The following is a 24,468-nucleotide window of genomic DNA, read 5'->3' as shown; positions in this document are numbered from 1 at the left end:
CGCTGTTTAGGTTGCTACTGACACACACTCGCACCCTGCTTGAGAGTATAGCCTTCCTTCAGCCCACGTTACCACAAAATGCGAGGGGGGGGTAGAGCTCTTAACTGTGCCTGTTTTACCTTTATGATTGTGTTGGCTCTTGGTTTGTACAAGTGTGAGGGCTGAGTGGGCCTTTTAGTCTCTGCTGCTCCTTGTACTACTGCAGGGCAGAAGTCAATTAATAACACATCCCCCTGTTTCAAATTAAGTCCCAGGGCCGAGCATGGGGCAGCTCTTGCACAAATGAAGCACTGGTGCTAACCATTCATACTGTCTCCCTAGCGCCCTGAAGCGGTTATCTCTGCACGAGGCACTGTACAAATAAAACACCATACATATACTCGGCGCAATACAATGTGTGCTGCAAGACAAACCCTATTGTGTCCCTGCATTAAATGTTGTTCTTGCTTAGGATGGACCCCATGTCTGTTTTGTCCCTGGGCTCATTTAATTGTTAATTTAAGTCCAACACCTTTTGTAACACTAAACTAAACCAAGGATAAGTACATCCTAACACGGTTTCTTTGCCCCAAGACCGTGCTGTCTACCTGCCGTCTACTAGCCCGCCGCCAAAGAGGGATATAATGCAGACACAGGGGGTGGGGCGGCAGCAGGCACAGCTGCACCATGCCAGGCAAACGCACTGACGGCAGAAGCAAATCCACAGTGCTCAGAATTTGAATAGTAGGTGTCTGCAAATTTGCTAATGAAATTTCGGGCAGTGATGGAAAGAATTCCCTTGCAGAGACCCTGAAAGGCTGTCAAGTCGTTTAGGGGAGCCAGTGGGGCTGCATGGGCTGCTGCTGGGAAGCTTAGCTGGAGGTGAGTCCAGGGGTATGTGATTGCCTCCATCTCTAGGGAATGGGGACCCTATACAGCCCTGGCGCGCCCTAAACTGCAAGAGCAGAGCCCCCTGATGTATGCAGCAGGGGCCGAGGCTGTGCATTTATTGTAGAGAGGGTGCTCCTTATGCAACCCATTATGCATGCAGAAGAGGGCACTGTTACACATCCTACAGCGTGAATAGGAACCTGCTGTTTATTGCACCACTGGGTTAGAGCCCCCAGACTTATTTTACCGCAGGAGTATTTGTCCCATTGTTTATTGTACAACCCATCAGAACGCCCTGAGGAGGGCACTGCCACTTACTATCCATCTGGTCGCCAGGACTGATTAGACTGCACGAGTAGAACCCCAATGTGTGTTATGCAGATGCGATGGAGCATCATAATATTTCATGCAGGGAGGGTAGAGCACAAGTGCTTATTATACAATCCATTGTGCATGCAGAAGAAAGCATCACTACTCACTGTGCTGCATGAGTAAAAGGGTATTGTTTGTTATGCAGATGGGACGGAACACCAGAATATTTGATGCAGCTAGAGTAGAACACTAGTGCTTATTATACATTCCATTATGCATGCAGAAGAAAGCATCACTACTCACTGTGCTGCATGAGTAGAAGGGTATTGTGTGTTATGCAGATGGGATGGAGCACCAGAATATTTAATGCAGCTAGAGTGGAACACCAGTGCTTGTTATACAATCCATTGTGCATGCACGAGAAAGCATCATCACTCACTATGCTGCACGAGTAGAAGTGTATTGTTTGTTATGCAGATGGGATGGAGCACCAGCATATTTGATGCAGCTAGAGTAGAACACTAGTGCTTATTATACATTCCATTATACATGCAGAAGAAAGCATCACTACTCACTGTGCTGCATGAGTAGAAGTGTATTGTTTGTTATGCAGATGGGACGGAACACCAGAATATTTAATGCAGCTAGAGTGGAGCACCAGTGCTTGTTATACAATCCATTGTGCATGCACGAGAAAGCATCATCACTCACTATGCTGCATGAGTAAAAGGGTATTGTTTGTTATGCAGATGGGATGGAATACCAGAATATTTGATGCAGCTAGAGTAGAACACTAGTGCTTATTATACATTCCATTATACATGCAGAAGAAAGCATCACTACTCACTGTGCTGCATGAGTAGAAGTGTATTGTTTGTTATGCAGATGGGATGGAACACCAGAATATTTGATGCAGCTAGAGTAGAACACTAGTGCTTATTATACAATCCATTGTGAATGCAGAAGAAAGCATCACTACTCCCTATGCTGCATGAGTAGAAGTGTATTGTTTGTTATGCAGATGGGATGGAACACCAGAATATTTGATGCAGCTAGAGTAGAACACTAGTGCTTATTATACATTCCATTATACATGCAGAAGAAAGCATCACTACTCACTGTGCTGCATGAGTAGAAGGGTATTGTGTGTTATGCAGATGGGACGGAGCACCAGAATATTTAATGCAGCTAGAGTGGAGCACCAGTGCTTGTTATACAATCCATTATACATGCAGAAGAAAGCATCACTACTCACTGTGCTGCATGAGTAGAAGTGTATTGTTTGTTATGCAGATGGGATGGAACACCAGAATATTTGATGCAGCTAGAGTAGAACACTAGTGCTTATTATACAATCCATTGTGAATGCAGAAGAAAGCATCACTACTCCCTATGCTGCATGAGTAGAAGTGTATTGTTTGTTATGCAGATGGGATGGAGCACCAGAATATTTGATGCAGCTAGAGTAGAACACTAGTGCTTATTATACATTCCATTATGCATGCAGAAGAAAGCATCACTACTCACTGTGCTGCATGAGTAGAAGTGTATTGTTTGTTATGCAGATGGGACGGAGCACCAGAATATTTGATGCAGCTAGAGTAGAACACTAGTGCTTATTATACATTCCATTATACATGCAGAAGAAAGCATCACTACTCACTGTGCTGCATGAGTAGAAGGGTATTGTGTGTTATGCAGATGGGATGGAGCACCAGAATATTTAATGCAGCTAGAGTGGAGCACCAGTGCTTGTTATACATTCCATTATACATGCAGAAGAAAGCATCACTACTCACTGTGCTGCATGAGTAGAAGGGTATTGTTTGTTATGCAGATGGGACGGAGCACCAGAATATTTGATGCAGCTAGAGTAGAACACTAGTGCTTATTATACATTCCATTATACATGCAGAAGAAAGCATCACTACTCACTGTGCTGCATGAGTAGAAGGGTATTGTGTGTTATGCAGATGGGATGGAGCACCAGAATATTTAATGCAGCTAGAGTGGAGCACCAGTGCTTGTTATACATTCCATTATACATGCAGAAGAAAGCATCACTACTCACTGTGCTGCATGAGTAGAAGGGTATTGTTTGTTATGCAGATGGGACGGAGCACCAGAATATTTGATGCAGCTAGAGTAGAACACTAGTGCTTATTATACATTCCATTATACATGCAGAAGAAAGCATCACTACTCACTGTGCTGCATGAGTAGAAGGGTATTGTGTGTTATGCAGATGGGATGGAGCACCAGAATATTTAATGCAGCTAGAGTGGAGCACCAGTGCTTGTTATACATTCCATTATACATGCAGAAGAAAGCATCACTACTCACTGTGCTGCATGAGTAGAAGGGTATTGTTTGTTATGCAGATGGGACGGAGCACCAGAATATTTGATGCAGCTAGAGTAGAACACTAGTGCTTATTATACATTCCATTATACATGCAGAAGAAAGCATCACTACTCACTGTGCTGCATGAGTAGAAGGGTATTGTTTGTTATGCAGATGGGACGGAGCACCAGAATATTTGATGCAGCTAGAGTAGAACACTAGTGCTTATTATACATTCCATTATACATGCAGAAGAAAGCATCACTACTCACTGTGCTGCATGAGTAGAAGGGTATTGTGTGTTATGCAGATGGGATGGAGCACCAGAATATTTAATGCAGCTAGAGTAGAACACTAGTGCTTATTATACATTCCATTATGCATGCAGAAGAAAGCATCACTACTCACTGTGCTGCATGAGTAGAAGGGTATTGTGTGTTATGCAGATGGGATGGAACACCAGAATATTTGATGCAGCTAGAGTAGAACACTAGTGCTTATTATACAATCCATTGTGAATGCAGAAGAAAGCATCACTACTCCCTATGCTGCATGAGTAGAAGGGTATTGTGTGTTATGCAGATGGGATGGAGCACCAGAATATTTGATGCAGCTAGAGTAGAACACTAGTGCTTATTATACAATCCATTGTGAATGCAGAAGAAAGCATCACTACTCCCTATGCTGCATGAGTAGAAGTGTATTGTTTGTTATGCAGATGGGATGGAACACCAGAATATTTGATGCAGCTAGAGTAGAACACTAGTGCTTATTATACAATCCATTATGCATGCACGAGAAAGCATCATCACTCACTATGCTGCACGAGTATGCAGATTGGACAGAGCACCATTAATAAGGAGTAGAGCCGTGAGCTTCTTATAGAACACATCATACATCCCAAAGAAAGCATCATTACTTATTATAGAGACGCACTCCAGTGCTCATTACCTTCTGTCCACACATGCCTCGTCACAGTCCTTACTGATAAATGATCCCTGACTTCCACCTACTCCCTTTATGGGAGTATAAAGCCACACCTTCCTTGCTCTGCTTGTCTTTTTTCTTCCCCAAACTGAGACCAATGAGAAAATGTTACAAGGCTTTTGCCAGTTGCAGCAAAATGTGACTAAGGAAATCAAGAGAAACAGGGGGTCGCGTTTTTTGGACTACGATTCACCCTCAACATTCACTGGCATTGCCATGGTCTTGCTGTTGCAGTTTGTCTTTCACCCCAAATTGGCAGCGCTGTTGCATTCCGCCTTACTGGGTAGGTACATATACATATCGAAATAGGACACGTAGCAGCAGGCCACCTTACTGGGTAGGCACAGGGTATCCTGTTTTTTCATCCCCAGGAGTTTTGGGGAAACTATTTTTTCCGGCAGAATTATTTTGAAAAAACGAATCGAAATATATGGGGGGTGAGGTAAGTAGTTATAAGGGGTGGGGAGGGGATCGGGGTAGGGTTTCTAATATAAAGCTTGGCACCTCTCCTACTTCCTGTCTGACCATTGCCACTATCTAAAGGCCGCCTGGCCCTATTTTCCCGGTCCTCTCAGAATGGGCTGATTTCTCCTCCGCAGTCCGGTCATCTAGCTCTAAACTCCTCCTCCTGAGTGACTTCAGCATCCACCTTTCCTCCTCAGTCATAGCTTCCACTCTCTTCCGCGACCTCTGCACCTCTCTCTCCCGCTCTATTCTCCCCTCTGGTCCTACCCCCTCGGCTGGACACACTCTTGATGCCTTCATCCACACTGATATCTTGCTCTCTGCTCCTCTCTCCACCCCACTCTCCTGGTCGGTCGGACGACTCTCTCCTCTCCTCCCACCAGGGTCATCTCGGCCCTCTGACCGCATTTCTCCCAGCTCTGCCAACCTCGCTCATGGACATCCGTTTGATGAAACAAGTGTCAGTTGTTGCCTTCGCCTCCACCTTCATCCTCCGTCCCACCTCCCACTTCTGACTCTACCTCTGACTCTGCCCTCGACAACCTCAATCTCAGCATTACTAACACTCTCGACCTCCTTGCCCTTGTCATGAAGCTCTGCCTGAAACCTGCCACCAAGCGTAACAGTTGGTACGACTCTGATCTAACAGCCCTGAAATGCAAATGCAGAGCTGCTGAACGGAAGTGGCAGAACTCAGGCTCATCCTCTGGCAAACTGGTCTGTCGCCTTTTCCAAAGGCAATGTCGTCTCCACACTCGCTCCAAAAAGAGGACCCACATCCATTTGCATCTCTAGAGCATCCAACAACACGGCTGAACTCTTTAGAATCTGCAAGGAACCAGCCAATCCTTCTGCAGTCTCCACCTTGCCTCTTACCTCCCAGGCCCTCTGCACTTCACTGGCACCCACTTCACTACAGAAACTCAGGACATCATAAGTACTCTTTCTTCTTCCCTCTCCCCGTCACCTCCTCCCATCTCCCGGCCATCCCTGGCCTCTCATCCTCTCTCATCCTCTCTCTCCTCCTTCTCTCCTATCACATCGGAAGAGGTCACTAGAGTTGTCCACTCTATGAAGGTCTCCACCAAACAGGTCTCTCACTGCTCTTCAAGAACTATTAAGGACACAATCGGCTTCCTTGCCCCTGCATGCACTGATTTCTGTAATAACTCTATTGCTATCGGTAATTTCCCCTCTTCCCTCAAGCACTCCTTTGTGCACCCCCTCCTGAAAATGCCTCCCACTGACCCCCTCATGTCCAGCTAACTACCGCCCCATCTCTATCACTCCCTTCCTTGGGAAACTTCTGGAGACGTTGATCTTCCCCAAACTGACCCAGCACACTGAGCTTGTTGGTTGCCTACACGACCATCAATCTGGATTCCAAATATCCAGAGGCAAGGAAACTGCTCTCCTGAACACTCGTGAAGAGCTTCTTGCATTTCCTGGCTGTAACTCAACCGCTGTTCGCATTCTACTTGATCTCTCTTCTGCTTTCGAAACGGTCACCCATTCTATCCTCATAAAGCTGCTCTATGATACCCTAGGTATCTCGGAGCGGGCACTAGACTGGCTGACCTTCTTACTCACTGACCTTCCATCCCGGGTTATCCTGGGTTCTTTCCTCTCCCCCACCTCTATCACCACGTGTGTTTGCCAGGGCACTATGCTCTCGCCCTGGTTCTTTAACATCTATCTCACCCCACTTGCTCACCTTATCTCCACTTTTTTCCCTCACTTTCAGTGTTCTGCAGATGACACCCAGCTCTTCTTCATACTTCCCTCTGAAACCTCTTCCCACTTCCTCTACCATTCCTGACTGTTTGTCTGCTATTCAGTCTTGGTGCGCCTCTAATGATCTCTGTCTCAATGCCAGCAAGACTGAGATTCTTCCTATTGGAACTGCTGTTCCTTCTTTCCTCCCTTCACTGTGGCCCCCTCTATGGGCTCTCCCCACTCTCCTTCATCTGAAGTCAGAAACTTTGGAGTCATCTTCGACACCTCGCTCTCCTTCCTTCCTCACATGTTGGACCTTGCCAAGAAGGCCCATTTCCAACTCCACCTCCTCAGAGATAGGCTGCCTTTCCTTACTTTTCCCCAGAAACTCAATGTCTCTAGACCTCTGGTACTCTCTAGGCTGGACTACTGCAACAGCCTCTTCCTCAATCTACCCTCTTCTTCTCTCTGCCCCCTCCAGCTTATCCAGAATAGGGCTGCAAGACTTATCCTTGGCCGCAAGCCCAGGAACCGTATATCTCTCTAGCCCTAAAATCTCTCCACTGGCTACCGGTTGCTGCACGGATCAAATTCAAATCCCTCTGCATCATCCATAAGGCTGTCTGGGGCCTGGCACCATGCTATCTACAACTTGTTCTCACCAAATACTCTCTCTCTCCAGATCTCTCCGAACTTCCGGCTCCAACTTTCTGCTTGTCAAGTGCTTTTCTAAGCAGCGAGTGAGTGGCTGATCACTTTCCCCGGTTGGCTCCCTCCTCTGGAACAGCCTCCCCCTTCCTCTCCATCTTGAGCCGGATCTCCTCAAATTCTGCAAGCTCCTCAAGACTTCCCTCTTCTCTTTCTTCTTCCCCTTCTCCCTCCTGTGCTAACCCCCAGTTGCTGAGGTTGGTGGCCTGGGCCCTTATGTGTCCTTCTGGGCCCTAGCCTTCTCTCCAATCGCCTAGAGCCTCTGCCGCCCACCCCCTTACACACTTGCCTTGGCACCCACTGGCCTGTGTTGTTTCACAGGCCAGCATATATTGTATTTGCAGGTGACCACTCTCCTACCAAGTGTTCATCGCCCTGCACTTATCAGTTGCCCTGCAGCTGGCTCTCTGGCAATTGCCCCTCTGTGGAACGTCTAGCACTTACCCCCCAACCCCTGTCCTTTCTCTCTCTTTGCACAAGGCCTAGTAGGATTGCCTCTGCCTTTTTCTCATCATTATTACTTTATTCCAGTATCTTGTTTTGCCTCCTTGTTCCCTCTCCTTTGCCCAGTGGGTGCTTTGAAACACAATGTATTGATGTATGGGCACCTTACAAATGCACAATAAAATAAAATAAAAATAAATAGGGAAGGGGGAGTTTGTGAGGGAACTCCCCACAAATATAAAACAAATATCAATGAGTTTTTTTTCGAAATAATGTAATCGAAAAAAATGATTTAAAAAAACTCATGTTGGTGTAGGGGACATAGAACCAGGTACAGATTCACACCAAAATAGGCTGTGCTGTTGCGGGCCGCCCTTTGCTGGATATGTAAATTAATGTAGTGAGCAGCCATGCTGTTTCAGGCTTCCTTTATTCATTTCTCCTGGTTTGCATGGAATATATTGATTAATTTTTTTTATTGATTTGATTAGAGCACATACCTCGCGGGGAACAGGGATTAACTGCATCTCAGCGCTGATGTGAACACCTGATTCTGTCCATATTGCACAGGACTAGCTCATAGGCCCGTCAGAGTGGTTAGGGACATTTACAGAAAAAGATAGGTTTTTCACTGATTCATAAAAACAGTCAAAGAACTGATACCTCAGAGTTCCAGGGCCCAAAAGAGGAGAACCGCCTATGACCCCAGGTTCTCACTGATGATGGGACTTGCAAAAGGTGCTGGTCCTTTGAACGGAGATGTCGCTGTGGACAGTACATCTGGATATTTGGAGTCCGATAGGCTGGCGCCAGCCCATGAATACATTTGAATACCAAAAAAAAAGCACTTTCAACATAATTCTTTGCTTAACTGGGAGCCAGTGGCGATTCCTCTGGTATTGAGAGATAGCTGGCCTTCTGGGTAACGAAAACATTAGCCTAATGGCAGAATTCTGGGCAACCTGTAATCTTTTTAGTTGACATTTTTGAGCCCTTATAAGAAGGCCATTACAGTAGACCAGTCTAGCATTGGCAAGTATGCCTGGTACTAGTGAACGGTCCTTCTCTGCAATGAATGACACGACAGGCTATTAAGTCTCAGTTGATAATATACCGATTTGACAGTTTGACTAACCTGAGAGTAACAGTCCATATTTGATTGCCGGATGCAGCCCAAGTTCTTCACTGCGTCTGAGTATTTAGCGGGAACACCAAATAGTGAGGGACAAGATGTGCTCTGGACAATATTTCTTACCCATCTCTTGGGGCCAAGCACAGTAACCTCCGTCTTCGATGGTTTCAACTGGAGCTTGTTCTCCAGCACCAAGCTTTTGATATTATTGCCGCAGGATAGAACTAGATCTATTGCTTCCCATGGTTGCTTGAGTCGTATATAAATGTGGGTGTCATCAGCATATGAATGGTACGACAGACCAAACTCGGAAAAGATGTTCAACAATGTACGTATGTACATGTTGAACAGCAGCGTTGAAAGTGAGGACCCCTGAGGTACCCTGCATTCCACAGGTATAGCATTGGAAAGATAGGCCCCCATTTTGACCTGCTGAGTACGGTCGGTCAAAAAAGACACAAACCATTTCAGAGTTTCATCTGAGACCTGCGCCATTGAAGACAGCCTTGTAAGAGAAATTTAAAAATCAATTGTGTCAAAGGCCGCCGACAGGTCCAGCATGACAAGCATGCTAACATCACCTTCGTCGGTGGCCCCCAGCAAGTTACACCACACTGTCACAAGGGCTGTCTCAGTGCCGTGGCCCGTTCTAAAGCCCGATTGAAAATGGTCGAGAATCCCATGTTCGTCCACATATTTCTAAAATTGACTAGTCACAATTTTCTCTAACATTTAAGCAGGACATAGCAGATATGAATCTGCTCTCACAATGTGCATATAAAGCATTCAGCTGCGCTGTGTGTTAAGCCATGCTGTGGTAGGCTTCCTAAACCGTTTCTCATGATATACATATAACGCTTACACTGTGCTGTTGTGGCTGCCTTAATTGATGCCTCATGATTCGCCTATAATGTTTCAGCGGCACTGTTGCAGGATATAATATTTCTGCTGCACTGTTGCGGGCTATAATGTTTCAGCCGCACTGTTGCGGGCTTCCCTAATTGATGCCTCATGATACGCCTATAATATTTCAGCTGCACTGTTGCGGGCTTCCTTAATTGATGCCTCATGATACGCCTATAATGTTTCAGCCACACTGTTGCGAGCTTCCCTAATTGTTGCTTCATAGTACGCCTATAATGTTTCGGCAGAACTGTTGCCGGCTGTAACATTTCTGCCACACTGTTGCGGGCTACCCTAATTGTTGCCTCATGATATGCCTATAATGTTTCAGCCGCACTGTTGTGGGCTATAATATTTCTGCCGCACTGTTGCGGGCTTCCCTAATTGTTGCCTCATGATACGCCTATAATGTTTCAGCCGCACTGTTGCAGGATATAATATTTCTGCTGCACTGTTGCGGGCTATAATGTTTCAGCCGCACTGTTGCGGGCTTCCTTAATTGATGCCTCATGATACACCTATAATGTTTCAGCCACACAGTTGCGGGCTATAATGTTTCAACCGCCCCGGTTGCAGGCTTCCTTAATTGATGCCTCATGATACGCCTATAATGTTTCAGCCGCACTGTTGCGTGCTTCCTTAATTGTTGCCTCATGATACGCCTATAATGTTTCAGCAGCACTGTTGCCGGCTATAATGTTTCAGCTGCACTGTGCAGGCTTCCTTAATTGATGCCTCATGATACACCAATAATGTTTCAGCAGCACTGCTGTGGGCATAATGTTTCAGCCACACTGTTGCGAGCTTCCCTAATTGTTGCTTCATAGTACGCCTATAATGTTTCAGCAGAACTGTTGCCGGCTGTAACATTTCTGCCACACTGTTGCGGGCTTCCCTAATTGTTGCCTCATGATATGCCTAGAATGTTTCAGCAGCACTGTTGCAGGCTATAATGTTTCAGCCGCACTGTTGTGGGCTTACCTAATTGTTGCCTCATAATACACCTATAATGTTTCAGCAGCACTGTTGCAGGCTATAATGTTTCAGCCGCACTGTTGCGGGCTTCCTTAATTCTTGCCTCATGATACACCTATAATGTTTCAGCTGCACTGTTGCTGGCTTCCTTAATTGTTATCTCATGATACGCCTATAATGTTTGATTGTGTACCTTATTATATTACACTGCAACGTGAAGGGCTTTCTAAATTGAGCGCTATGGCATAGACATTGCTAGGCCGGGCTGTTGCGTGCTGCTCTTTGCTCATTATGCAATATTGTATGTTTGATGTAGCGTGTAATATGTGGACATGCTGTTTCAGGCTGCCTTAGCTGATTGGTGTAAATTCTTACACTTGTTTTAAGGATTCTTGCCGGGGACCTTGGTGTAAATTCTTACACGTGTTTTAAGGATTCTTGCCGGGGACCAGGCATAATACCCAGGCGTCCCTGGAGCACTCTGCATCCCCGGGTTGCGAAGGGTCTGTTGCTATGAAAAGCAGACAGCATAGCCTCGGCATAGTCCTGTTCACTGCGGCACTTGCAGTCATTGCTGAACCTTTTTTCAAGCAACACAAGCGGATATAGCTGGGATAAATTTGGATGCTCTGTTTCCGCATTGTGCCAATCCAACCACTGCATTCTGGGAGTTGTAGTCTGGCCTGGGCTCGTTTTAATATCTAAAAAGCTATCATAACAAGCACCCTCATGCCTTCTATCAGTCACAGGAGAAGGAAGGCGTGGCTACGTTACATGGAACCTAAATTATTGTACTCAACTAGCAACTTGATGCATTGTCACCAGCATTAGAACAACCCAATGAGGTTTTGAGCATCTTTGGCCAATCTCCCTCTTTTATGTTAGGGGGGGGGGTCTTCCCTGTTCCCCTTTCGCCAATATATATATATTTTAAAGGCACTAGGCACTTTATCAAAAAAGAAGGCACTGCGCCGTAAAGCTGATATTGCACAATGGAACCAGGCACTTTATTTCTTGATGTATTGATATTGAATTGCATATGAATTTAGCTGGCTTAGTATAGGTCATAATTAAAATATCCATCAAACAGCACACTTTGCCAAATATCTAAGATCACTTGATCTTTATTACCATCAGATCCAATATATGAAAATTCAAGCAAGGGAATACACATCCATTGTGTGTTTTATTGATAAATGTTAGCACTTTATATTTAAGCAATTTTTGCACATAATAAATCAATTGCCTTTCTCTGTTGCCTCCTTTCTTCACTCTCTTTCCTAAGCACATGTACTTTTTGCAAATAAACAAATATATAAAAAAAAATAATCAATTTTTGTTTTAAAAAAAAATATATAATCTCCCATCATGTTTAGGAAATAGGTAGTGAGTATATATTCACCAAATATGGCTGCCATTAGAAGGCAAACAACATTGGTAAAAGCACAAGTCTAGTGTTTTAAAAAAACACAGGAAAGAGGTTGAAGCTAAACAGGAAATGAAATAAAATACATTGCAAACATGGTGTCAGTTACAATCCGACGAAGCCCAGTTTGGGGTGAAACGCGTTATTGTGTTTTTTCACGGGTGTGCTTGAATGTCCACACCAAAAGAATAAAGGATGTTTTTTCAAATGAAGGACTGCGTGGCGTACCTTTCTTGAAAAGCGAGATGGAGGAGTGCCGCTGTGAACTGCTGTTTTACAGTTCGGTTTTTGCTTTGGATATATATATGTATATATATATATATATATATATATATATATATATATATACACACACACACACACTCGACCATATGTCCAATGACCTATTTCAAGTAGTTTTAATCACTGCGCACCATTTAGTTATTTACCCACCTTTTACCTACCCATGGCCATGCTAATCCCTGTGGCCATTCCGACCCATTACATGACCCTAGCTGCTAAACACATCATCTTGGCATCTCTGTTAGTCTAGCTCTATCAACCAATACCATCCCAATGTGTGCTGGGTAATGCCCGCCACTGGTACTTGCCAATATTCTTCTGAGAGTTAATGGCTCAATTGCAGCTGTAAATGCGCTCCTTGTGCAATATAAATTTCTTAGGCAAGTTTTATTTCAGCGACTTCATTTACAGTCAAGTGTCTCCTTGCATCTGTTTCTTGCACTGAAGTCCTGTTGAACACAATTGTGATGCTGGAAATGCATCGGAGGGACAGGGCCTCCGTATCCTTGTCCTTTACTGCTTTTTATCATGTGTTCTGTCGTGTTTTCCGCGCAGGAGTTCATGTGGGACTCCTGGCGGTGCAGCTCTCTTTCTTTTGGTTTGGTGAACGGACCCGTGGAATACCCTTATGGCACCCATGGGTGGGGGTACAACCCTGTGCCCCTAGTGTATGTTTTTGGGCACCTGTGGGTGGCCCACAGAGCAGGGTATGGGCTGGTGGCAGCTCCATGCTGAATTTGACAGGTGCGCGGAGTATCCTCCATTTTGGGATACCCCGGCCCTGCCATTGGGATCAGTTGATCCCTGATGGAAAACAAGATGGCCCCGGTGGCCTCTTGCTTTCTATTAACCATTACCTTGTTTTCCCAAAGTCCTGGGAAGCCCTGACTCTGTCCCTTCCCCCTGACTGGCTGTTGGATGGAAGTGCCATATATGGTGTTGTTGTGAAGGCCCAGTCAGACTAGCTGGAGCCTTCCCGGTGATGTATGTTGTGGGTACCTCCTGTGGGTGGGACCTGGGTGAATAGAGTGTGTGACGAATATGCATTCTGTGTTGTGGGTGTCTAGTATCTGGTGGTTGACACAATGACTGAGACAACCCTGCCCGAAACCGGTATGAATGCAGCTTGGAGTGTTGAATGGCTCGGTACTTGTCCCAATACACATACCTTGTTGTGAGTGTCTGGAGAGAAGTGAATGGCCTGAATACCTTGTGTGCCTGATTGGCTGCCTGCCTGCATGAATGCCTGTAGTCGTGATTGGATGCTTGTGTGTGACCCAGCGGAATGAATGGGAGATCAACAGTATATCTGGGGACCTCTCACTGCTAGGAATCGTGTCCAGAAGCTGAAGTCCACTACGACGAGTAACTGGATTAACTGACGCTGGACTTTGAAGCCCTGCTGGACGAGAAGAATTGCTGTTGCTCTCCTTCACAATCTGAAAGCTGCTGTGCCTCCAAGGACTGACCCAGAGAGGACCTGGTAAGGCGCCCTCTTCCCGAGCTACGAGGGACCATCGTGCACAGCTGATCTTTTCCAACGTTCCCTGGTAGACAGACCTACGACAGGCTGCCGACCCGATACGGGGACTGCTGCGGAACTCCAAGGAGAAGAACCCGGACTGTTGTCCGCCACTGTCGACGACCGCCGTCGCCGACCGGAGCCACCGTGCTCCCATTTGCCTAAGAACTTCAATTGATCATCGGACGCTCTCGTCTGCATCGTCACCCGCTTGTCTCCCGCTGGAGAAGGCCCGACCGTCGACGCGCCGAGGAGCATCCACCGGTGGGTTTCCCGCCACCTAAAGGCCGCAGAGACGCTGACGACTCGACGCCCTTGCTGGGCCACAGTTCTTCATCATCTCTTTGTGGTCCAGAACTATCGTCACCGAGGTGCCCCGCACGCCTTTTCCTTGCAGGACGCCAACGCTCTGTCATCGACGAGCACCGCTAGGAACGCAGCTGCCACTTCACTGCCGTAGTTCACCCTGTTCACCGTCGGACGTTCGACGACCCGTGACTCCTGCCTTAAAGGGAGGGCACTCAAGAAGGGCCGTCGATTCCCCGACACCGAACGCCAAGTTCCCCGACACCTCTCGACGATCCGTGGCTCCCGCCTGAAAGGGAGGCACTCAAGAAGGATTGGTCGGTGCATCGTCGGAGAACTCCACTCCACCAGGTACATTGGGGGGGGTAAAACCTTAATAGGAAGATGTAAGACTATCGGACAATATATGGACTGGGCTTGTGCTATATATCTTTATTTACAGGTTGCCCAGGTGGGGGGATCTCCACACAGAACTGTGCCTAGCGGTAGGGGTCAGCATTCTGCCTATTGTTTCAACCATCTTACGTTCCTGCCTATCTCTATTGCTGGTTTACTCGTTATTGATCTGTGTGACATTTTAACCGTACAGTTGATGCACTTTAATGAGATTTGATAACATTAGTGGTACCACTCTAGACGTGTATATATTTATCATTAGTGACTTCCAAGTACAAAGTGCGTTATTGTGATCGTGTACATACCTTTGAATATTAGTTATATAAAGACTGTGTTTTCAGTAATACAGTGTGTGGACATTCCTTTGTGGGGGTTTGGGGGCTACACTGTATTTAAGAACCAGCCTGCATCACCTCCAGAGAAGCTAGGCCTTGATTGCTCGTCCATTGCTACCTTATAGAGAATCTTGGCTGGGGTCTTCTGTGCCTCTCCTCTACCATATAGAGAGCAGAAGTACAGACACCCCCTAGCGGTCTTTACAACAATCACTGGCAAAGCGAATGGCTTTGGTTTCTGCATAAGTATTGGGTAGGAATCTGCATGGCACTGCTGTCATATGCACAGGTACTAACACCATTTACCAGCTGTTGCCATCTTATGTCGAGAGGGTATCATTATGGCAGTGCCTGGCAAGTGCCTATCCCATGCCTACTTACAGGATGCAACTGTTGCTTTTGCTAATACTTGTTTGAAGTTTCAGTTGCAGTGTTCCTGTTCATGAAAAAGAACCTTTAGAGAAATGTCTCTGGACGACAGGTTTCTCAAAACCCATTTTCAAAATACTGAGGTTGTTCCACTTCTTGGGAGGGAGATGCTTTCTCCCTGCACAATGTTGATTGCACCCTCCTGCCTCTGGCATTGCCAACCCCCAAGCTGCCCTTGGCGTTACCAGTATTCAGTTTGTGAAGCTCTCCTTGCCTCGTTCAGCCGTGGTGTGTGGAAGCATCGCCCCCATTCTGATCGCGATGCACACAGTCTCCCCTTTTCTGCTGATTGTAGCTCTCCACCACCCTCAAACGCCTGCTGGTTGCTGAAGTCAACCAAAGCTGCCCACATCTACAGCATTTGTAAGGGCCTGTGTAGAAGTGTGCCGGTATTTTTACTGGTAGTTCTTTGATACCCTATTGCCATTATCACATGCAGTTGCTGTGCAGTGACCTGCACGGTCCAGATGATTCAGAGTCATGCAGACTCAGCAGTTCTTCCCCATTTTGGAGTCCCATCCGCGATGCTTCTGTGCGGATTCAGGGAAGGAATTGGGCCGGAACAAGACGGTGCTGTGCTCCTTCAAACATTGGTCCTCATTCCGAGATTGGAGCTAGTCATGGTGCTATTTGCGCCATGACTGCCTCCAATGATGGTACTGGCACCGATGTGGTTCAATGGGGACTTACGGGTGTAGTCCGACCTTTGCTGGATCGGGAAGTCCCCATTGAAAAAGCTATTCCGCATTCCCATTTGAGCCCCCATAGGGCTCAATGGGAATGGGGAAGGCGCTAATAACGGTACTGCAAATTGCGGTACAGTTATTAGCTCTGAAGTCCCTTAGCGGGTCCCGTCCATAACGCCTGGTCAGACCAGGCGTTAAAGGAGGGACCCACTAACGGACCACGTAGTAGGGCGGTAAGGGATTACCGGCACCGGTCTCCTTACTGGATCCCTTACCGCTCTACTCGGTATGAGGCCCATTGTCTTGCCGGAACGCTGTTCCTTGGTGGAACTGGGGCCCCAAAGCATTATGTTTTTATGGTAAGTGCAACTCCTCCACCCCATTTTATATATAATCCGGTACATATTCGCAGAAACAGACATACAGACAAAAGGGTGCGTGTGATGGTGTCCTTATTTAAATGATTCTACAAAGTGCCACTCTATTTCTCTCTATCTCCCTCTCTTTCTCTCTCACACTTTCGATATTTCTCTTTTTCTCTCACTCTATTCCTCTCTCTCTCTTTCTTTCTCTCTTTCCTCCGTCTCTCTTGTCCTTTCTCACTCTCTCTCACCCTCTATTCCTCTCTCTCACACACTCTTTCACTCTCTCTCTCTCCCCCCATTTCTTTCTCCTTCTCTCTTGTCCTTTCTCTCTTTCACCCCTCCCCCACTCCCCTTGGTATTCTTTTTATTGCCGTGGGTTGTTTATAGCTTCCTGCCTAACATGGGTGATCTCAGCAAAGGCTTGGCCCAACAGAAGAACTTATTTTCATATTTATACAGTCTTGTTCTCTCACACCCTCCTCTCGATCTGCCAAGTCGTGGCATATGCAGGCAGCATAATGGGCACCTAATAGACACCTTCAATCCCCTGGTAAAGACACTTCTGGTATTTCTGTTCACATTTTGGATATCGCCTTTAGATCGTGTAAAATACATTAAAAAGCTGTTGAGACGTCTTTGAGGAAATCTATTTGGAAGCAGAGCAATATTTACCATATGTGCAGGCCTGGGAGTAATGATCTCCTGAGACACCTGCCATACAGCACAGCCGGGCCTCTGGTGCAGGGTCCTGCTTATTGAGCAGAACGATTGTTAAGAGCCTCCTTTCAAAGGATGAAGGGGGCAGCCGAAGACCCTCACTGCAGGGCAGGCAGTACCGCTGGTGGTAGCACCACTCTGAGTTCGGATCTGAGATCATGAGCTTGGGGCCTTCGGACCGTAATTCCTGTATCGTTTGAGGCAAGGGACCCTCATTCATATTTGGGCACTATCACCCCCAGGAATACCGCCAAACTGAAATACTTTTACCGCAGGTAGTAAAAATGCGGTAACGGGAGGGGTCTACATGATTCACATTCATGCGTACCCTTGAGTTATTCCTCATTTCAGAGTCCCTTAGGGTTCCATTGTAGACATGTGGTATTACCACATGGGGTAAATAATACTGCATGGGTAATCCTATACAGCCCTCCAGATAAGGTGCTATCAGGCATTTTTGCACTGAAGTCTTGTCAATATAGAGACTATTTATAGCAGCAGCTTGCAAATCCACTCTTTACTTTAGCCATGCACACAGTTCCTTGAAAGAAGCAAATGGGAGGAGTCATGATCTTTTTTACACTGCCCTCTGTTAATAATTCTATAAAGATAATACTTTACGAGTAACGTACAAGACAGACTCTGTGGGCACTTTGAAGGACGTGTGTTTTTTTCACTCCGTTCAGTTGCTTGCATTTGGTGGGTTACAGTGTTATTAAAGCCTTTCGCATCATCGCCATGCTTTTCACATCGCTTTAGGACACACGTAGCATTGCATGCAATTCCTATTGTGTCTTAAACACGTGCTGCATTTCTGTGTAATTGTTCTCTGTTTTAATTGACTTTAATAGAGGCAGCCCGGGTATTTCATACTTGGTTTTCTTTTCATCACAAAAGCACATCAATGGCATTGAATGGCTTGGGGTTCTCGATGTCTTGAAGGTTTAGGAGAGCCTCCCAGCAAGCAGTTGTCTTTGGCATTTGTGATAAGGAAAAGCTTTTAGTGTTTAATATGAAGATGTGGTTTTTATAGTCGTCAGGTTGCATGTGTTTGTGTGCATGTGCGTGCATGAAAGAGCATGGTGCATGGTTTGTTTTCTTAGAGAGCAAGGAATAGCTGGGCATGTGGTCTGAACTTTACCTCGAATTCTGACCACCTACCCACCCCGAGCAGGTGTACTACATACAGGTAGAAGCAATGGCATAGATTGTACTGGTACTTCTCAACAGGTCTGCTGTATATTTAGGCAAAGTACCCTAATTTATAAGTGGATCTGCTCTAAGCATTTCATGGCACAGGTCCAACTGTTCATAACAGGGCTGATGGCATCATGCCCGCATTTCTTAGCATGACTGCTATGTTTTGGGGCAATAACTGCATTTTTCAGCAGAGCTGTTGTAATGACACAGCACCAACATGTGTTGGCATTTTCTGCTGAGAACGTAAGTACTGAGCAGGAACAGTGTCTGAGCTCGCTCCGCCATTCTCCTGAGCTGGTCTGTTACACCCTACCGGACAATGGCCCTCATTACGACCCTGGCGGAGAACCATGGTGCTATTAGCACCATGGTCCATGCCGCTAAGGTTGCAATTCCGCCATGGTGGTTGGCGGACTTACCGCCCCATTCCGACCTTGGCGGGGCGGTAAGTCCCCAATCCCCATTTACCCTTCCCCATTCCCATTTTTGCCCCATAGGGCATAATGGGAGTGGGGAAGGCGTTAATTACGCCACCGTAAATTACGGTGGCGTAATTAACTCCATGGTCCCTTAGCGCCATGGATTTTAACACCTGCTAAAAGCAGGTGTTAAATCCGCCATGGCGCTAAGGGACCTCGTACTCAGGCGGTAAGGGTCGGCGCTGTTAACGCTGGCGTAAACCCCTTACCGCCTGGGTCGTAATGAGGCCCAATGTGAGTAGACGGCATTGCTGTCATAGACTTCAGTCCCTCCTACTCAGTCTTTTCTTTGGAAAACCTGTGCCTTTCCCATGTCGGATTACTGAGTCTCACTGTCAAAAATCCAACACCTTTCAAAGTCTCGTTATGAATCTTCTGGCACGCATGTAGGTTAGTCCAAACAGGCTTCAAGCTTTTGATGAGCCAGTTATGTCAGGGAAGTCTCACATGGAACTGCCAGCACCCTAACCCTATGTGCCATACAGAGCAACCAGCCTGTTGGGAAGGTTGGCTCAGTTTGTCAATAGCCCTGCTGCAGAGATCCGTGTGTAACCTGTTAGTTCCAATCCTGTTGACAGGTGAGTTAATGCATCTGCATCAGAGGTGTGTGTTTAAGATGCAGGTAACATTCAATTGTAACAGAGCTGACTTAGCTTTCGACTTATAAAAAATACTACAAAATGGTCAGTGGTTCAAAACACAAACATTTCACCTGGGCTGCATACAGTGCTGGCTGCTAAAGCATCTGCTGCATCTGTGAGACCAACCTCTACTTCGATAATTCCCAGCGTAACACTGGTAGCGCCTTCTGTGTGTAGGTAATGTCACATCCTGCAGCACTGATCCTACATGCCGAAGCGCTTCTGTGAGCAGATAATATCTCCTCCTGGAGCACTGATCCTGCACATGATAGCATTTCTGTGTGAAGGTAATGTCTCCATCTGCAGCACTGATCCTGCACGTGGTAGCGCTTCTGTGTGTAGGTAATGCCTCTTCCTGGAGCACTGATCATGCATGTGGTAGCGCTTCTGTGTGTGGGTAATGTCTCCTCCTGGAGCACATATTCTACATGTGGTAGCGCTTATGTGTGCAGATTACGTCTCCTCCAGGAGCACTGATCCTACATGTGGTAGCGCTTCTCTGTGCAGGTAATGCCTCCTTCTGGAGCACTGATCCCACATGTGGTAGCGCTTCTGTGTGCAGGTTATGTCTCCTCCTGGAACACTGAGCCTACACCTGGTAGCGCTTCTCTGTGGAGGTTATATCTCCTCCTGGAGCTCTGATCTCACATGTGGTAGCGCTTCTGTGTGGAGGTAATGGCTCCTCCTGCATGTGGTAGTGCTTCTGTAGGTAGGTAATGTCTCCTCCTGGTGCACTGATCCTACATATGGTAGCGCTTCTGTGTGCAAGTTATGTCTCCTACTGGAACACTGAGCCTACATGTGGCAGTGCTTCTCTGTGGAGGTAATGTGGTAGGGCTTCTGTGTGTAAGTAATGTCTCCTTCTGGTGCTCTGATCCTACATGTGGTAGCGCTTCTGTGTGTAAGTAATGTCTTCTCCTGGAGCACTGATCCTGCCTGTGGTAGCGCTTCTTTGTGTAGGTTATGTCTCCTCCTGGAGTACCGAGCCTACATGTGGTAGGGCTTCTTTGTGGCGGTTATGTCCCCTCCTGGAGCACTGATCCCACATGTGGTAGCGCTTCTGTGTGGAAGTAATGTATCCTCCTGGAGCACTGATCCTGCATGTGGTAGCACCTCTGTGTGGAGGTACCTGCATGTGTTAGCGCTTCTGAGTGGAGGTAATGTCTCCTCCTAGAGCACTGATCCTGCATGTGGTAGCACTTCTGTGTGGAGGTACCTGCATCTGGTAGCTGATTCTGTGTGGAGGTAATATCCCTCCTCGAGCATTGATACTCTATGCGGTAGCTCTTCTGTGTGGAGGTAATGTCCCCTCCTGGAGCACTGATACTGCATGTGATAGCACTTCTGTGTGGAGGTAATGCCTCTTTCTGGAGCACTGATCCTACATGCGGTAATGCTTCTGTGTGGAGGTAATGTCTCCTCCTGGAGCAATGATCCTACATATGATAGCACTCTGTGTGGAGGTAATGTCTTCTACTAAAGCAAATGGTTTTCATGAGTTCCAGTTCTGAAACTCGTGATTTGGCAGAGCAGTAAAACATCTGCTACTCCAAACTATTTGCTGTTACCACTACTATAGAGAAGCAGACATGTACGTCATTGATAGAGCCTGCCCCCTCACCTTCAACATATTGGATGAAGAAGAAGAAGACACTGTGCATGACACCAGGTATCATTCCAATACTTCATTGAGTATATGAGAGACGTTATGCACTCAGACAACCGTACCGAATTTAGCTTCAAACTGAAGTGGTAGCAGGAGTTTTGCAGACACCACTGAATATCGAATGGCTGTAAAGGGAAACTGACAGGTGCAAAGTGATGTCATAATGAGAAGATACAATGACGCACTGAAGCGATATGAGAATACTTAAAGAATGAAGATGTAACTGAAGAAGTAAAATAAACATGTATACGAGTAAGAAGAAACCATGTATATAAAGGAGATAAGTAACTAGATGAATCGTAAATGTATATATGCAGAAACGGAAGGTAGATGAGTCACATAGAAGATTGACCCAACAACTACCGGCCAATTACCACAGTCCCATTCCTGCTCAACATCTTAGAGAGAGCTGGCTACAACCAGATCCAACAATACCTAGAATCTAACCACAACCTAAGCATGCAACTATCAGGTTTGCCACCAGGCCACGGCACTGAGTCTGCACCATAAGACTTGAAAATCCAAATGGACGCCTTCAAGGATGAAGGCACACTAGCACTCCTCCTGTTGCTTGACCTCTCCGCAGCCTTTGATTTAGTTAATCACAACACCCTCTGCCACCACCTCACAACGGCCGCCAACGTCTCACAGGAAGCTGTACGATGGATAGCTTCCTTCCTAGAAGACTGCTACATGAGAGTCTTCTCTGACACAACAACAGCCCCACCAGCCCCATACCCTGTGGGTTCCCACAAGGCTCTTGTGTCTCCTCCTCCCTATATAACACTTTCATATAGCCACTATTTGACCTCCTGGACAATCTCGGTGTATCTTATACAAACTACGCCAATGACACCCACATACTCCTTCCCCGCTCCGGCGTGTACAAAGAAGACTCCCGTATGATCAACAAGATCTACACCACCATACAGTCCTGGATGGCGACCAACTACCTCTGCCTCAACGATGAGAAGAGATCCTGCTTGTGGGTACTCCATTGATGCTAAAAAAACATAGCCCACAATTCACTTCATTCTGGATAGATAGTATCCAAATCAAGACTTCTGCGTCAGTAAAAGCATTGGGTGCTTTCCCTCTCCCTTGGGTTCCTCCCTCTCCCTCAACAAACAAGTCCACTCAATAGCCTCCTCAGCTGTCTACACAGCCAAGCTTATCAATGCCGCTAGACAATTCCTCACCACAGAAAGCTGCATGACCATCGCCAGAGCTATAACGGGTGCCAAACGGGCCTATTGTAACACGTTATTCGCTGCAACCGCCAAACAAAACCTAAATAAACTTCAGACTATCCAAACAATGCACTTCCAGTGGCACAAAACATTCCCAAAAGAGACTACATCACCTCAACCAGAAAAAGGACGCACTGGCTCCCTATCCGGGAAAGGTTTATCTTCAACATCCTCTCTATTACGCACAAATGCCTGAGCAAAACTGCCCCTCAATACCTCCCACAGAAAATAGAAAAACCCAAGTCCGTCAGACCAGCCAGACCTTTCTACGCCCACAGACTTAATCTGCCCAAAGTCAGTAAAGCCAAAGGAGGGGGTGCAGGCTTCCCATTTGTCATGGCAAGGCACTGGAACGCCCTACCACAGGAGCCTTCCGCAAAACCCTGAAAACATGTGTATTTGCTGACTCCCCCCCTCGTGATACAACCAACGCACAGTCTCTCCTTGTGCCCGTCCTCACCCTGTTGAAGCATTTGCATGTAACTGGTTTGTAACAGCAAGCTGATGCCCGAGGGTTTTAGGTGCTTTATAAATGTAAAAAAATAAAAAAATAAATACATAAGAAAATATAACATGGGCCAAGTGGCCATGTTGAAAAGATGGAAGTTGGCTCTGAATACTAGTAAGTGAAAAGCTCGGAGGAGAGAGACCAGGGCTGCAGAGCTGACAGACACTGAAATACAAATGTGTACATGAACAAGGTATAGTTGCTGGCCAGAGATCAAGGATGCCATAATAAAAAGCAAACTGCAAACTACAAAGGGAGTCAATGAGGATAAGCAATGTACAAAGGACATATTTCTCTTAGATTAAATAAATGAGCGAACATTTGTGAATGCCAAGTATTGACAATTAAAGATGCAGAAAGCATATGTGAGACAAAGCAGCCAAGTTTCCCGAGGCCGAGGAGGGTAATGACACCTGATTTAATTGAATCAAATAACACTAAATAGAAAGGCGAGAGGGACAGACTCATGGTCTCCTCACACGTGGTGCAAGACCAGAAAACAAGGCCTATTCATAAACCTCTGACCAAGATAACGATGTACCTTAACTCTGCTTAAAGTTCCAGAGAAGAGAACATTTAGCAAGGTCAAGTACAAAGAAGAAGTCTTGGCAAAAGGCTTGGCTGATGAGATATGGTAGACAAATTGGGAAAGTGGGCAGTAGCTTGACAATTTTCTCTTCACCTGGGTTTTGCATTTGCTCACATGCTGCTAACGAGCTGAGTGCCCAAGGTTGGGAGAGAATGCCAACCAATCATAGGGGCCTATGCAGTGGTGACCCTAGAATGTTGCAGGGGCCACTCCGTTGCTGTTATTCTGCATTATACGTAGTTAGGATGAAGTTCAAGACATGTCTTCCAGATGAGGGGCAGCCAATGATACTACTAACACTTATAGGGACTAGAAGTAGATATGATCCCCTAACCAATCCCTCCGTCCGATAGGTTTTATTATTTGCCACGTAGAATGACGTCATAGCTGACACACATCGAGGTATAAAGCCTATGAGTGCTTGAAATGTAATTGGCAGTGTGTGGACTATGACTTATTGTTCGCCAAGTATCCCTACTTTATTGAGTTGATAATTAAGTCATATCTTGCCATATTCCTTGAGTCTGTCTGGTTATTTGGGCCTGAGATAATTTATTATGGTAATCCCATTCTGCCCATAAGAACGCTCAAAGGTGCTACTACACACTACTGACAACTCTCATTGAGGGCCAGGATAATGTAAAGGCTAGTCATGTCCGTCTCATTCCTCCATGGAGTCCTCGGGAGGATAGCTCAGGGGCAATGTGCTCGCCTTGGAAGAAAGATGACGCAGTGCAACTCAGGCTCGATCCCCGGGTCCGTGCTTAGAAACCTCTGGGTATTAAGCGCGTTATAAATAGTAAATGTATTTTTATT

At 46.3% G+C, this 24,468-nt stretch overlaps 1 protein-coding gene across 1 annotated transcript in view; it reads left to right on the top strand.

Annotated features, from left to right (window-relative positions):
• Positions 1 to 810: 810 nt before the first annotated feature.
• LOC138480445 (C-type mannose receptor 2-like) overlaps positions 811 to 24,468 on the top strand; it is a 102,770-nt gene continuing 79,112 nt past the window's right edge. Inside the window, exon 1 of the mRNA XM_069612299.1 lies at positions 811 to 861. The gene's annotated coding sequence lies outside the window, so the exon portion shown is untranslated. The remainder of the gene's footprint in view (positions 862 to 24,468) is intronic.

Source organism: Ambystoma mexicanum, chromosome 1p, assembly GCF_040938575.1.
Source record: "Ambystoma mexicanum isolate Mex_15411 chromosome 1p, UKY_AmexF1_1, whole genome shotgun sequence".
NCBI classification, from domain to species: domain Eukaryota; kingdom Metazoa; phylum Chordata; class Amphibia; order Caudata; family Ambystomatidae; genus Ambystoma; species Ambystoma mexicanum.
This window is presented reverse-complemented; position numbering and strand designations above follow the sequence as displayed.